General features: G+C 37.7%; 1 long non-coding RNA gene across 2 annotated transcripts in view; it reads left to right on the top strand.

Moving 5' to 3' along the window:
• The window catches only part of LOC113837758, a 30,929-nt gene extending 17,621 nt beyond the window's left edge, over nt 1-13,308 (top strand). For both annotated transcript variants that reach the window (XR_003488466.2, XR_004771449.1), the window contains one exon: nt 7,045-13,308. This is a non-coding gene — a long non-coding RNA (uncharacterized LOC113837758). The remainder of the gene's footprint in view (nt 1-7,044) is intronic.
• The last annotated feature ends 1,619 nt before the right edge of the window (nt 13,309-14,927 follow it).

The following is a 14,927-nucleotide window of genomic DNA, read 5'->3' on the forward strand; positions in this document are numbered from 1 at the left end:
GCTATTTTGCTGAAATTATTTTATCAGCTGTAGAAATTTCCTGATGAAATTTTTAGGGTCACTTATATATACTGTTACACCATCTGCAAATAAAGATACTTTTATTTCTTCCTTTTCATTTTTTATCTACTGGATCTCCTTCAGTTTTCTTATTGCTCTAGTTAAGAATTCAAGGACTAGCCTTGTAGTGGTACAGCAGCCCTTTAATCCCAGCACGCAGGAGGTAGAGGCAAGTGGATCTCTGTGAGTTCAAGGCCAGTCTGGTCTGCAGAGTGAGTTTCAGGAAAGTCAAGACTACACAGAGAAACCTTGTCTTGAAAAACCAAGAAAATGTTCTAGTTAGAGCAATATGACAACAAAAGGAGATCAAGGGGATACAAATTGAAAAAGAAGAAGTCCAAGTATAGTTATTTGCAGATGACATGATATAATACATAAGTAACACCAAAACATCTACCAGAGAACTCCTACACCTGATAAACACCTTTAATTAAATGGTTGGATACAAGATTAACTCAAAAATATTAGTATATATAAACAATAATAGGTCTGAGAAAGAAATCAGAGAAACAATACCCTTCACAATAGTTACAAACAATATAAAATATCTTGGGGTAATTCTAACCAAGCAAGTGAAAGACCTGTATGACAAGAACTTCAAGTCTTTGAATGAAGAAATTGGAGAAGATCTCAGAAGATGGAAAGAACTCCCATGCTCACAGATTGGTAGGATTAACATAGTAAATATGGCAATCTTATCAAAAGTAATCTGCATATCCAAAGCAATCCTCATCAAAATCCCAACACAATTCTTTACAAACCTTGAAAGAACAATGCTCAACTTCATATGAAAAACAAAAATCCCAAGAGAGCTAAAACAATACTGTAGAATGAAAGAACTTCAGTAGGAATCATCATCCCTGATCTCAAGCTCTACTACAGAGCTATAGTAATAATAACAGCATGGTAGTGCATGCAAACACATTGATCAATGGAATTGAATCAAAGACTGATACATAAATCCACACATCTATGGACACTTGATTTTTGACAAAGAAGACAAAATTATACAGTGGAAAAAAAGAAAGCATCTTCAACAAATGGTGCTGATCTAACTGGATGTTGGCATGTAGAAGAATGGAAACAAATCCGTATCTATTGTCCTGCACAAAATTCAAGTACAAATTGATCAAAGACCTCAACATAAAACCAGATACATTGAACCTGATAGAAGAAAAGTGGGAAATAGCCTTGAACACATTGGCACAAGAAACAATTTCCTGAACATAACACCAGTAGCACAGACACTGAGACCTAAATTAGTAAATGGCACTTCCTGAAACTGAGAAACTTCTGTAAGGCAAAAGACACCATTAATAAGACAAAACGGTAGACTACAGAATGGGGAAAGATTTTCACCAACCCCACATCAGACAGATCTAATCTCCAAAATATACAAAGAACTCAAGACACAAGATATCAAAATGCCAAATAATACAATTAAAATGGGGTACAGATCTAAACAGAGAATTCACAACAGAAGAATCTCAAATGGCTGAGATACACTTAAAGAATTGCTCACCATCCTTAGCCACCAGGGAAATACAAATCAAAACAACTCTTAAATTCCATCTTCTCCCTGTTAGAATGGCTAATATCAAAACACAAATGACAGCTTATGCTAGAAAGGATATGGAACAAGGGGAATACTCCTCCATTGCTGGTGGGAGTGAACTTGTACAGCCACTTTGGAAATCAATGTGGTGGTTTTTTAGAAAATTGGGAATCAATCTACCTCAAGATCTAGCCATACCACTCTTGGGCATATATCCAAAGGATGTTCAATCATACCACAAGGACACTTGCTCAGCTGTGTTCACAACAGCTTTATTTGTAATACCATAATCTGAAAACAATCTAGATGCCACTCAGCTGAAGAACGGATAAAGAAAATGTCGTTCATTTACACAATAGAGTACTACTCAGCTATTAAAAACAATGACATCAGGAAATTTGCAGGCAAATGGATGTAATGAACTAGAAAAAAAACATCAACCTGAGTGAGGTAACCTAGACACAGAAAGACAAACATGGTATGTACTCACTCATAACTGAATATTAACTGTAAAGCAAAGGATAATCAGGCTACAATCCACAGCCTCAGAGAGACTAGGTAACAAGGAGGACCCAATGGGGAATTCTTGTATCTCTCTGGGAAGGTGAAATAGAAGAGTTCTCCTGGGTGGACTAAAAGCAGGTGGTGAAGGGAACATGAGGGACTGGGTTGGGGAGTGGGGGAAGGAGGGAGAACTGGAAGAGATGACTACAAGTGGGGGGGTGGCTTTTTGGGATCAGGTAGAAACCTGATACAAGGGAAACTTCAAAGAATCTGCAAGGATTGTTCCCGGCATTAGTAGATACATAGCCTCAACTGGCCATCTCCTGTGATCAAATTGGTGACTACTCCAATTGTCATCTGAGAGCCTTCATCCAGTAACTGATGGAAACAGATGCAGAGACCCACAGCCAAACATTAGGTCAAACTTGGGGAATCCTGCTGAAGAGAGGGAGGAAGGATTATAGGAGCCAGGGGTGGGAAGGACATTACAAGAAAACCCACAGAAACAGCTCACCTGCCTCATAGGAACTCAAAGTCTGAACCAACAACCAGGAACAACCAGGGACAACCAGGGAGCCTGCATAATGACCTACTTAAGCCCTCTACAAAAATGTGACAGTTGTGTAGCTCTGTCTATTTGTGGGACTCCTAACAGTGGGAGCAGAGGTTGACCCTAATGCTTTGGTTGACTCTTGGGAATCTATTCCTCATACTGGATCGCCTTGCCTAGCCTAAATACAAGGGGAGGTGCTTAGTCTTACTGGAACTTTATATGCCATGCTTTGTTGATTCCCATGGGAGGCCAGCCCCTTTCTGAACAGAAACAGAGGAACAATGGATTGGGTGGAGGCAAGGGCAAAGGGGAAGTAGGGAGAAGGAATGAGAGGAGAGGAGGAAGGGAAAATTGTGGTCAGGCTGTAAACTAAAAAAATTAATTAAACTTAAAAAGAATTAAAAATTTTAAGGACTATATTGTATGAGTATGAAGGAAACTTGATCATGGTACATGATCATTTCGATATGTGCTTGCATTTGGTTTTCAAGTATTTTATTAAGAATTTTTGCATCTATGTTCATAAGGGAAATTGGTCTGTAATTCTCTTTCTTTCTTGAGTATTTATGTGATTTGAGTAACAGGGTAACTGTGAACTCAAAATGAATTGGGAAATATTCCTTCTGTTTCTATTTTGTGAAATAATTTGAAGAGTGTTGGCATTAACTCTTCTTTGAAAGTCTGGTAGAATTCTGTGCTAAAACCATCTGATCTTGCACTTTTATTGGCTGGGAGGCTTTTAGTGACTGCTTCTATTTCCTTAGGGGTTATAAGTCTATTTAAGTTGCTTATTTGATCTTAATTTTACTTTGATCATTGACATGTATCAAGAAAATTATCCTGTTCTTTCAGACTTCCCAATTTGGTAGAGTGTAGGTTTTAAGGTATGTCCTCATGATACTCTGGATTGCCTTGGTGTCTGTTGTTATGCCACCCTTTTTATTTTTTATTAAAAAATATTTTTTCCATTTTACATCCCAACCCCAGTTCCCTCTCCCTCTCCTCCTCCTCCTCCTCCTCCCTCCACCATCCCTACCCACTCCTCAGAGAATGTAAGGTTTCCCATGGGGAGTCAACAAAGTCTGGTATACCAAGTTGAGGCAGGACCAAGCCACTCTCCCCTATATCAAGACTGAGCAAGGTATCCCACCATAGGGAATGGGCTCCAAAAAACCAGTTCATGCACCTGGAATAGGTTCTGGTGCCACTGCCAGCCCCCCTCCCACAACAGATCAAGCCACATAACTGTCAACCCATGCAGATTCCTAAGCTGTCAGTCCATAGTCCCTGAGGTCCCATGAGCACAGGTCAGCTGTTTCTGTGGGTTTCTCCATCATGATCTTGACCTCCTTGCTCTTAAAATCCTTCCTCCCTCTCTTCGACTGGACTCCAGGAGCTCAGCCCAGTGCTTGGCTGTGGGTCACTGTGTCTGCTTCCATCAGTTACTAGATGTAGGTTCTATGATGACAGAGTAGGCACCAATCTGATTATAGGGAAGGCCTGTTCAGACACCCTCGTCACTATTGATAGGAGTCTAACCTGGGGTCATCCTTGTGGATTCCTGAGAATTTCCCTAGCACCAGGTTTCTTCCTAACCCCATAATGGCTCCTCCCTCTATCAAGATATCTCTTTCATTGCTCCCCTCCCATCCTCCTCAAACTCGGTTTGATTTGGTCTTTTCTTAGTGTCACAGATTTCTTGGTTCTTTTGTGCCATGATTTTTGTTTTTCGATTTAACATTTCCTTTGACTGAGGTACCCATTTCTTCTATTGACTCTTCAGTGCACGAAATTATTTGTGTTTTCATAAATTTCTTTAAGGGATTTGTTCATTTCCTGTTTAAGGATCGTATCATATTTCTAAAGGTTGTATTAAGGTTTTTTCTTGTGCTTCAGCTATATTGCAATACTCAGGGCCTACTTTGGTAGGGTTGGTTGGCTCTGGTGGAGATATTTTGTCCTAGTTATTTTTTTTTGATGGTGGCATCTAGACATCTGTGTTAATTATAATTCTAGGTGCTGATATCTGGTCCTGCTTTTAGGGGGGTGCATGTTTGTTCATTGGTTTCTGTTTCCTCTATGGCCCTTAGGACAATGTAGTGGCTGTGTATTGCCTCATAGGGAATTCTTTTGGGATCCTGATAGGTGTGGCTCCTGGATTTTCTCAGTAAAATGTGTTCCTAGATATTGGGAGCTAAAACTTAGGGAAGGGATGGGCTAGGAGGGGACTGAGGGGCTCCACAGGAGGGAGGGAAGCAGGTTGTTCCACCAGGATCTGCTTAGTTTTCTGGGAATGATAAATTTAAAGAGTGATAAAAGGCAACAGCAACAGGTAGTCTGCTATTGAGCTGGGGATCAGACATGGAAGAGAGGAGAGAAAGTGGAGCTCTGAAGCTTGCCTGCCTGCCTTGCTGACCTACTTGCTTCTCTGTCCAGCTTGGCTGTGAGCTCTCAAAGAAAGCCGGCTGGAGTTGATGACTGGTATAACAAGATGACTAGGGATGAATGGGGAGGAACGGTGGGGGAGAAAGTTGTGGTGTTCACAGAAGGTTGTCTGCTACAGAGCTAGTGATGGGGCTGGGGGATTGGATTGGGAAGAGTATAGGGAGAGGTAAATATCTGTATGTTTCCTATCTGTTTCTCCACCTTGTCTACCTCCTTACCTGGCTGGAGTGTTCAGCTTTACAGTTTTCAAGACTCTCATTAAATGTCACTCTTTTTCCATAATCTCCTTTGACCACATCCCTCACCTCTCCCTACCCATTAACAAGATTTTCTATTTTTTCAAAAAATAACATTTATATAGTGCTTTATAGCTTAAAAGCAATGGAAACATCTTTTCTCGCCCATATTATGTTAATCGTCCACTCCCTGTTCATTACAGCAATTTAATGCTTTATCAGTTCACATTCCAAAACCCCTAGATATTCATTTTGTGAATCAGAGAGTTTATTAAAAGCCAGTATGGCATTCCACTCACCTTTGTAACCCCAGTGCACAGCACTGCACTTTTCCCATACTGGAAATTCAAAGACAAGAATTGAAGCAAATGAATGAATGGATAAAATATATTCTTACAACAAGCTCTGTTCTTTGTGACCTGATTCTATGACAATTTGTCCTGATTTTCCATCGGTGGTATCTTCTTAATTACATAAAAGAAGTTCCATGTGTTTGCTTTTTCTCAGAAAATGTATTTTCACTCTTTTGGTTTTAAGGTGACTTTCTTCTGACATCTCAAAAATTATTCTTACGTCTTAGTTATGGATTCTGCTTTATTATTCCTGGTTTGGCACAGGCTTGAGGTTCACTTCGGATTTATTTTCCTTTCAGTAACTGAGATTTTAATAGGTACAGTGAGGTTCTTTTTGTTTTCATATTGAGATAAAATCTCTATGTAGCGCATACATTGCATAATAAAGTTCTTGTCCCTTCATTACTCCACTGCTGCTTCTTCTCATTCTCCTCTTCATCTTGATTTTTGTGCAGGTATTCTGTCTTGAAAACCACAATGGAAGGCTGACTTTTTCACCTTAGGATCAACCAGACCATATTCTAAATATCCAGTTCAGGTTTTAAACATGTTCCAATGATTTAGGTCTGTAGCCAACTCAGAATCCTCTGTTCAACCCATTGGTTCTCAACGTGTGGGTCACAACCCCTTTGGGTCTTATATCAGATATCCTGCATATCAGATGTTTACATTACTATTTATAACAGTAGCACAATTACACTTATGAAGTATCAATGAAAATAATTATATGGTTGGGGGTCACTACAACATGAGGAACTGTATTAAAGAGTTGCAGCATTTGGAAGGTTGAGAACCACTGGCCTAACTCATGGTACCTAGATGGGAACTTAACAAATACAGTGACCTCATGAAAATATAAAACTAGAAGGACAGGTTGCTCTAATCCTTACATTTTATAATCTCCTAGAGTTTGTGGGAGTCTCAGCACAGAGAAATGTGCTGGAAGGCACCTGTGAGCACTGTTTCACTGATGGCTGCTTCTTCTGAAAGTCATTCATTCCTAGACATTTTCTCAGTACTGAGATATTCTGCAAAATAGGAAATGCAGTGAAAAGTTGGCTCATTCTTAACCAAGATACACACAGACACAGACACACACAGACACACACACACACACACACACACATACACACACACCACACACACACACACACACACACATATATATATATATATATATATATATATATATATATATTCTATATATATATGCAGAAAATTGAATGCATTAAAGATATTCACTTTCTGGGCCTCATTCTCTTTGGATATTCATTTACTTAGCCTGAGATTATACCAAAATATTTATTTTTAAAAACATATAAAATTTATTTCTCCTAGAAGCAGACCTGGAGACCAGAATGTGAGGGCAAGGAGTATTGGGGAGGTAATGCCAAGAAGACTGACAGGGGCGAGAAGAGGAGGAAAGCCAGCATGGTGTGCAACATTAAGCAAGTTGACACCATGGGAAACCTACTCAGTTTCATTGGGAACAGAGAAGAATGTACCTTAGAAATACATCCTACAAGTATGTGAAGATATTCGACAACTTCCATCATTGAGTCTTTGACATTATTGACAGAACGATGTACAGATTAACCAAAGAAAGTCTAAAGACTTTCACAGATACTGCAAGAGTGATTAATTGAAGGTGAACTGGATACCTGGCCATAGATACAGGTGGAGCTAAACAGCACCTGCTAAAACAATATCCCTATTGCTTTGGAAACAGCCAAGGCTCAGTATACACCAGATTTGGCTATTCTAATGAGGATTTCATCAAAACTCCCAACAGTTTTATTTACTCTTCTCTTCATTATCTTAGTGACCACACTACTTCTTTTCACAACCATAGCGAGGGTGGCAATCCAGTGTTTTACATGAACATGGACTTCCATCCATTATTCAATTTTAGCAGCAACATTTATTGTCAAATGATTCATGAGAACACTGTGTAACTGGGTCAAAGTACAATGAACTTGGTGGGGATGGGAAAGGCACAGACTCTTTCCTGCTGCTAAAGAGGAAATGGGGAAGGGTCATCATCTACATCAAAGTATTCCATTGTTTCAGCTACTATGGAATCTGGAATCAAGGACTTTGATATTGTCTATGTATCCAGACCACTTGGAACGCTTTCCAGCTGCAGCATTGGGACCTTAATAAACGAACCATATTATGTTTATACTTCACTGTTTAAGTAATGCTATTTCACTCTGTGTAAAGCCACTTAAAACACCAGTGGAAACACATGCATGGACCATGAAACAACTTTAAATGGATAATCAATTTTTATCACATATTGGAGGTTAGACTGGTATATCTGAGTGAATTATGAAAGTCTGTATGTGATTCTAGCTGGGAGTGGTTGCATACCAAATCTTTGTCTTTGCTACAAATTGGTCTGTAGTGAGATAATTGGGAGATTCCAAATCTAACACTTTGTTCTTTAAAAACACAATATATTTTATTTGGACATACATGTGAAGGATTTTATTAGGCTTACTAGGACAACCTTAATTCTTTAGTATAGCAATTCTCTCCTAAGATGGAAGATATGTGATTGACATATTTCTAAGGCACTGAAAAGTTATGAGCAGCATGATCATGAGCTAAACTGTATGGGGCATTCTAAAACATATGAGACATGGTTTTAGAAAAAAAAAAGAACATGAGCAATGGTGGTACATGCCTTTAATCCCAGCACTCAGGAGGCAGAGAGAGGTGAATCTCTGCAAGTTTGCAGCCAGCCTAGTCTACACAGTAGTGAATTTCAAGACAGTCAGAGTTACCTAGTAAGACCCTGTCTCAAAAACAAAACAAAAAAATGAAAAGAAAAAACCACGAGAAACCTGTTTTTGAAACGACTAGTAAGCATGTGAAACTCATTATACCTGAGCACGATGAAAAGGTGAATGGAGTCAAGGTAAATTTGAACCAATTACTGCATAACAGAACCTAAAAGTTCAAGGAGAAATTAGGCAAGTTCAAGTTAATATTCATTAACTATGGAGGAGTATTTCATGGATGCAAATTGCCTCATTCTTACAAAACACTGGCATCACCTTGGAAGATAGCAGAGCTTCTTGGGCCACTGACTTGACACAATAAGTTTTCTTCCATTAACCAGGGGATATTGAAAATGCCAGATTACCTTAAAGCCCTGAACTACCAAGAAGCTACCAGCTCTTTCATCTTCTATCTTTAAAACATTTGTTGTCCCCAAAGTGAATGATGAAGTGGAGAAGGAACCTTGAAACTGTTACCATTCCTATGCTACACACACACAGCACAGTCCCCCCTTTCTCTTTCACACACACACACACACACACACACACACACACACACACACACACACACACACACACTTGTGAACTAGCAGTTCCTAAAACACCTTCCAAAATCAATATTATGCTCTGTTTATGAGGACCCAGAATAGTAGAGCTCTAGACCAAACTCGATTGTTTAATAAAATGTCACATCCAAACACTGATTCACTGAGTCAGCCTTTTTTCCCTGACTCTAAGACAAACACTAGGTTCAGGATTATCAATCCAACCAACAACTTCTATTATCATTTGGTTTTGTCTTCTAAAACTCAAAATCCAGTGAATTTTTACTGAGTGACAGTTCAAGTCAGACTATTCCAATCAAATTCCCTCCATTCTATTTACTATTTGGCCGTTTGACACTTTCATAGAGAACCATGGATGCAGCACATGTTCCTAAAACTTAAGCCTGTACATCATGACACATTTAAATCAAGAGTTCTGATGCTATAAAATATGACTTTGTGAATGTGATCATTTTATTCTATATTTATCGATTTCATTAAATCATGGATTTTTAAAGTGACAGTCTGACCTGTAACAAATGGTTAGACATATCACATATATTAATGTTCAACCACTCATGAGAAAGAACACCCTAACTTTGTTGTAGGACTTCATTCACACAGACTTTTTCTAACCTCCGATATTTTTCCATATGTTCATAATCCTTTTAGACCCTATTTCTATAACTTCTGCCCTCTCCTTTGTGGTTAGCAATTAAAACCAGCAAACAATTAGCATTGTAAAGTCTTTTACGTTCTTGCATCAGTTCTTACATTCTCACTCTAATCTACTAAGATGGCTCAGTGGCAAACAATAACACATGAATAAATTCATTCTTTTGTTCAAAATCACTAATTATCTAAATGTCTTATGGTACAGGGATAGTTGAAGAAAGGTTACAAATATTTTAAGCTATAATTAGACTGGGAAGCAAAACATATAGCACAATCATAAAATTGTAAAATATAATACTAATAAGAAAAATAGCATAATTTGCACACACAAATGTAGTAAGGGCACAGATGAAATTTCTGTTTCAAGTAAGAAAAATAATTTATATATCATAGTAATTAGTCCAATAAAAACATATATTGTAGATATATATCTAAATATGTAGGAATATGCACATACATGTGTTTAGACATTCCTATTTCAGATTTCATTAGTAATCCAGTATTTTTCTAGTTGTGGTATCCACTGTCATTTTAATTTTTTAATTCCCTAGTTGGAGTCTGATAATAATATCCCACGGTATTAAAAAGTTATAAATTATCAAGAAATAAAAGAAAATCCTCCCAATTAGGGAAATACCTAAATGATCTTTGTCTTTGCCTAATATATATTAGCATAAGTATGAGGCTAATATTATATATTAACATGTGTTTTATTATGATTTTATATATTATATAAACCTCATATGTAACAGCAGACCAAAACTAAAAATGCAAAATTACAGTGTTCTGACCTAATGTTCTTCAGTCCCAAGTATCCAAATCTTGACACACTTATAACATTCATTTGACGAATAATAGTATTTTAGTACACTTGGTAATGCACATGTTTTTTATCTACCATAAAGAGCTGTGTTTCTTCAATTGATTTATATACCACCTGGACAAAATTATTTTTTATTATGGTTTATTTCATTTTTCCAGCATCCTCAACTTTAAAATACTTGTAAACTGCCAATGGAACAGTGACAATGATGAACAAAGAATAGCCTTGGTGTTCAATATCCAAAGTCCACACTTCTTAAGAGAACTTCCAGTGATTAATGCTTTCAAACTAGCAGGGTCAGGTTAAAAATCAAGCAACAATCTGTCTTGTACTTCATCATACAAAAAATTCACAGACTGGTTTAAAGTTTCCCCAAAGAGGTAACCATTTGGGTCTAGAGTTTGCATAAGGGACTTATAAAGGAACTTGCCAAACAATAGAAAAATGATCATTACATAGTAATGAGGGGTGTTAATGATATTTTCTAATCATATGACCTCATTTCCTGAATTATACTATGTCTACATCCTGAACAAAAAGACACAGAGAGTATTCTACTCTTTCTAATTTAAAAATACTTCTTTATCAATTGAAATGATATTCTTCACATATCACTCTGTGGAATATTGTTTTGATGACTTCTACTGAATTTTCTCAGTACTTTTTTGACATGAAATTGCATCATGTTAAAGCCAACAATTCACTGAATGTTTGGGAAACATCACAAATGTTTGAGGCTATGTGCCTAATGAATGTAACATGGACTCATTTTATCCCCCTTTATTGGAATTGCTTTGAATTTTAAACAGTTGTTAGCCATTAACTACACTTTATACCTAATTCCGCATATGTGTATATGTGTTTTAGATTCCATGTGTAAAATTAACTTATTTGGGATCATATGCATTTACTGATTATTTTTGCATGGCAACTACTATTGTTGACTTCCTCAAGATAGAACAGTTAGTTCTGACCTAAATGAAACAGATTAATTAAACTTCGTATTCAAAGATACCTTTGGTGGCTTTCCAAATCACTCAAGCAAACTTTTGGAGAATCTTCTCTAATGAATCCATTTCTTTTCCCCTGATTAGCTTTAAGTCCCACCTAGTCTAACATTTACATTGTCATGATCTCTTCTTCAAAATCTGGTAGTATTAGTTTTTTTAACAAATTCTGTAAAGTCAACCAAAATAAGCATGCTAATGACAAATATAAGTCATAACATGCTTCCTCAAACATGCATATGAGCACACACACAAGATAGGTATTTCTTGACTCAAAAACAACAAACCTATGAGTGTCCTTATGGTCCCAGCTGATATCAGGGAATAACTTGAGAGGCTGCAAGTCTTAAGTCTTACTTGTGATGCCATAAGAGTTTTTGTCAAACTTCCAGTGTCCTTTTAACTCAGATTGATTCATAGTCTTTGAAAAGAGGGGGAAGGGTCAGGTGTTTTAAATTCCACAAACTGACATTCCCATTAATAAGGTGTAGATTTACAGAAAAATTTACAAAGAAACTACATGTATATCTCCCATACATCAGTCTACATGTTCAGAGTCATGACATTAAATTACTCTCTTTAGTGTTTAGGATAAGGTACAGTGTTTTAAACTGCATTGCAAATTATCCAGTAGATTATAAAGCCTTCCAGACATGTACCACAAAAGTGAATCAAGTCTCAATCCCAGAAACAGTAACCGTATTACCTATAGCACAAAGTATGTATAGCACATGTAGAAATGTTTATCTGGATAATCTAATTAATTGCTAGAAGCCAGTTCTCAGAATATCACCAGCTGGATCATGAAATTGTGCTTGGTGGGTTGCAGTACTTCTCAAGATACTCATAACAAATAGAAGCCCATTCTCTGTGGACAAGCCTTGGCAAATATGCTTTGGATTTCAAACAGCCAAAAGAATAGTTCTTATTCTTCCACTGAACAGTGAATTTTCTCTACATTTACAAAGAATCTCCTACACTTAAAGCTGTGTAGTTTATGGGGGAAGAGGACAACACACAGCAACCAAGGAGAACACAAAATCAGAAAGGCCCAAATGGAAATGAGAATTCAGACGCAGCAGAGACATTGTTTGGCCCAAGAGCTCACGGATGACTCTGTAAAAAATTTTTCAGTTTGCTTATACCTTAAATGATGGGTGTGAATACCTTGGGAGTAGGGAATGGGCGTTTGGGAACAAAAGTAACAATACAAGTACAAAATTATTGAATAATACAGTATTATTGGAGCATGGCATACATGATGGAGCCAGAAAGGATCACATAGCTGAGAGCCTACATAAGGATCTCAAGATCATAGGTTGGAGAAGCAAGTGAGCAATGGCGACATATAAGGTTTTTATTATTGTTTTTAATCTATTTTATTATGGTGAAATATAACAGAAATTCAGGAAATTACATCAATCATGTTCAGCTAAGGGAATTATCATAAATGCATTTAGAAATAGGAATATTACTGGGAAGCCCCCTCCTCATGTGCCCTCCCATCCCAGTGTTATAATCTCAAAGGTCACCACTAGACTGATCTTTGTGATAATGAAGCATGAATTTCTCAAACATCATTTAGTTTTGTTGCTTTATGAATTTTGTGGAAGTGCAATTGTGTATTATGAATTATCTTGTGCCTGGATTCTTACAATGTTGTTTTGTGAGCGTTCCCCGTGTTGTTGTGGAAGCTGTACTTCACCTATTTTCATTGCTATGGAGTGTTCCTTTACACAAATAAACCATATTGATCCATGCTGACACCGATAGGTATTTGGAGTGTTTCTAATTTGGGGTTATCTTGAATAGTGCTACCAGAAAGTGAAGTTTCCTTTATTGGTCTCTTGATGGGAAGAGTGCTACAGTTTTGTGTCATTGGTACTGCAGTTGTACATAAGATAGAATAGCTTACAGACTCAGGACAAAGAAATTTCTTTGGTGTGATAGTTAATTTCCACTGTCAGCTTAACTAGATTTGAAATAACCTTGGGTGGGCAGCTGGAGAAATGGCTCCAGCAGTTAAGAGTGCTTGCTACTCTTGCAGATGACTGGAGTTTAGGTCTGCATGTGCAGTGTGGGCATACACAAGAATAGGCACAGATACAGACAGGCAGACAGACAGACTCATAAGCCCCCTCCCCGAGAATACACACACACACACACACACACACACACACACACACACACACACACACACACACACACACACCTAAGAAAACTAAAAGAAGGGAAGAAATCACCTAGATTTCCAGAGGGGTAAAGGTGCAGAGAGAAGACACACCTGGTAGTAGAATCCCATGGGCTGAGGTGCTATACTGAATACAAAAAGAGAAGAAAGGAAAAGGTAGCATGAGTACCAGCATTCATATTTCTGTCTGCTTCCTGTCAACTCTGTGATCAGCAGCCTCCTACTCCTACCAACATCCCATCCTACCACGATGGATTGTACCTTCAAACTGAGATTCAAAATCATTCTTTCTCAGGCTGCAGAGATGGCTCAGAGGTTAAGAGCACTGGTTGCTCTTTCAGAGTTGCTGAGTTCAATTCCCAGAAACCACATGGTGGCTCACAACCATCTATAATAAGGTTTGAGGCCCTCATGCGCCAGAACACTGTATACATAATAAATAAATCTTTTTAAGAATCATTCTTTCTCCTAGAGGTTGCTTCTTATCAGACATTTAGCCACAACAATAAGAAAAATAACTAATATATTTGGTGACAGAAAACTAGGCAAGTGGAGTCTAACTAGTCTTGAGGGTATAGCTTTTGTTGCCTCATTTGGCAGAAGCTCCCTAGATGAAAATCCTCCAGTTTACAACAGTCAAATCAACATAGTATTTTTCTTTCCTTCTTTGGCTTTTAGCATTAGACTACAGCAGCAAGGAATTGGTCCATGATGAACTCTATCACTGGTGCACTGATGACCTACTTTCAGTCCTCATTCTGTTTATTTGGTTCATTGGAGTAACATAATAAACACCTGCAAAGAAGCCAAAGCCCCAAACAAAAGTCAGGACCTCAGTAATAGCTACAGTGATTACATGTTTCTCCCATCATTCCATCTTCTGGCGTCTCCCTATCTATAATCAAGGTATTTTTGAACATTACATAGACCTCTCAAAAAGGTCTACTGAGCCCAGGTGACTATCTGTGTTTGGCAAGTAGAAAAAATATTGATTTTATTCCTTTTATGTCCTATTACTTCAGGAAGGCAGATACACGATAAAATGATATGTTGTGAGAATCATGTGAATACATATTCTTCCTGGACAAAACAACTGTAAAGGTCTCACCTGTTTTCCATATGAGATCCCTCATTCCTTTTAAGAAGGTGTCTGGAAAGAGCACAGCTTATGCAACAACAGACTTGGAGATGAGC

The sequence above is a fragment of the Cricetulus griseus genome, chromosome X (genome assembly GCF_003668045.3).
Source record: "Cricetulus griseus strain 17A/GY chromosome X, alternate assembly CriGri-PICRH-1.0, whole genome shotgun sequence".
NCBI lineage: Eukaryota > Metazoa > Chordata > Mammalia > Rodentia > Cricetidae > Cricetulus > Cricetulus griseus.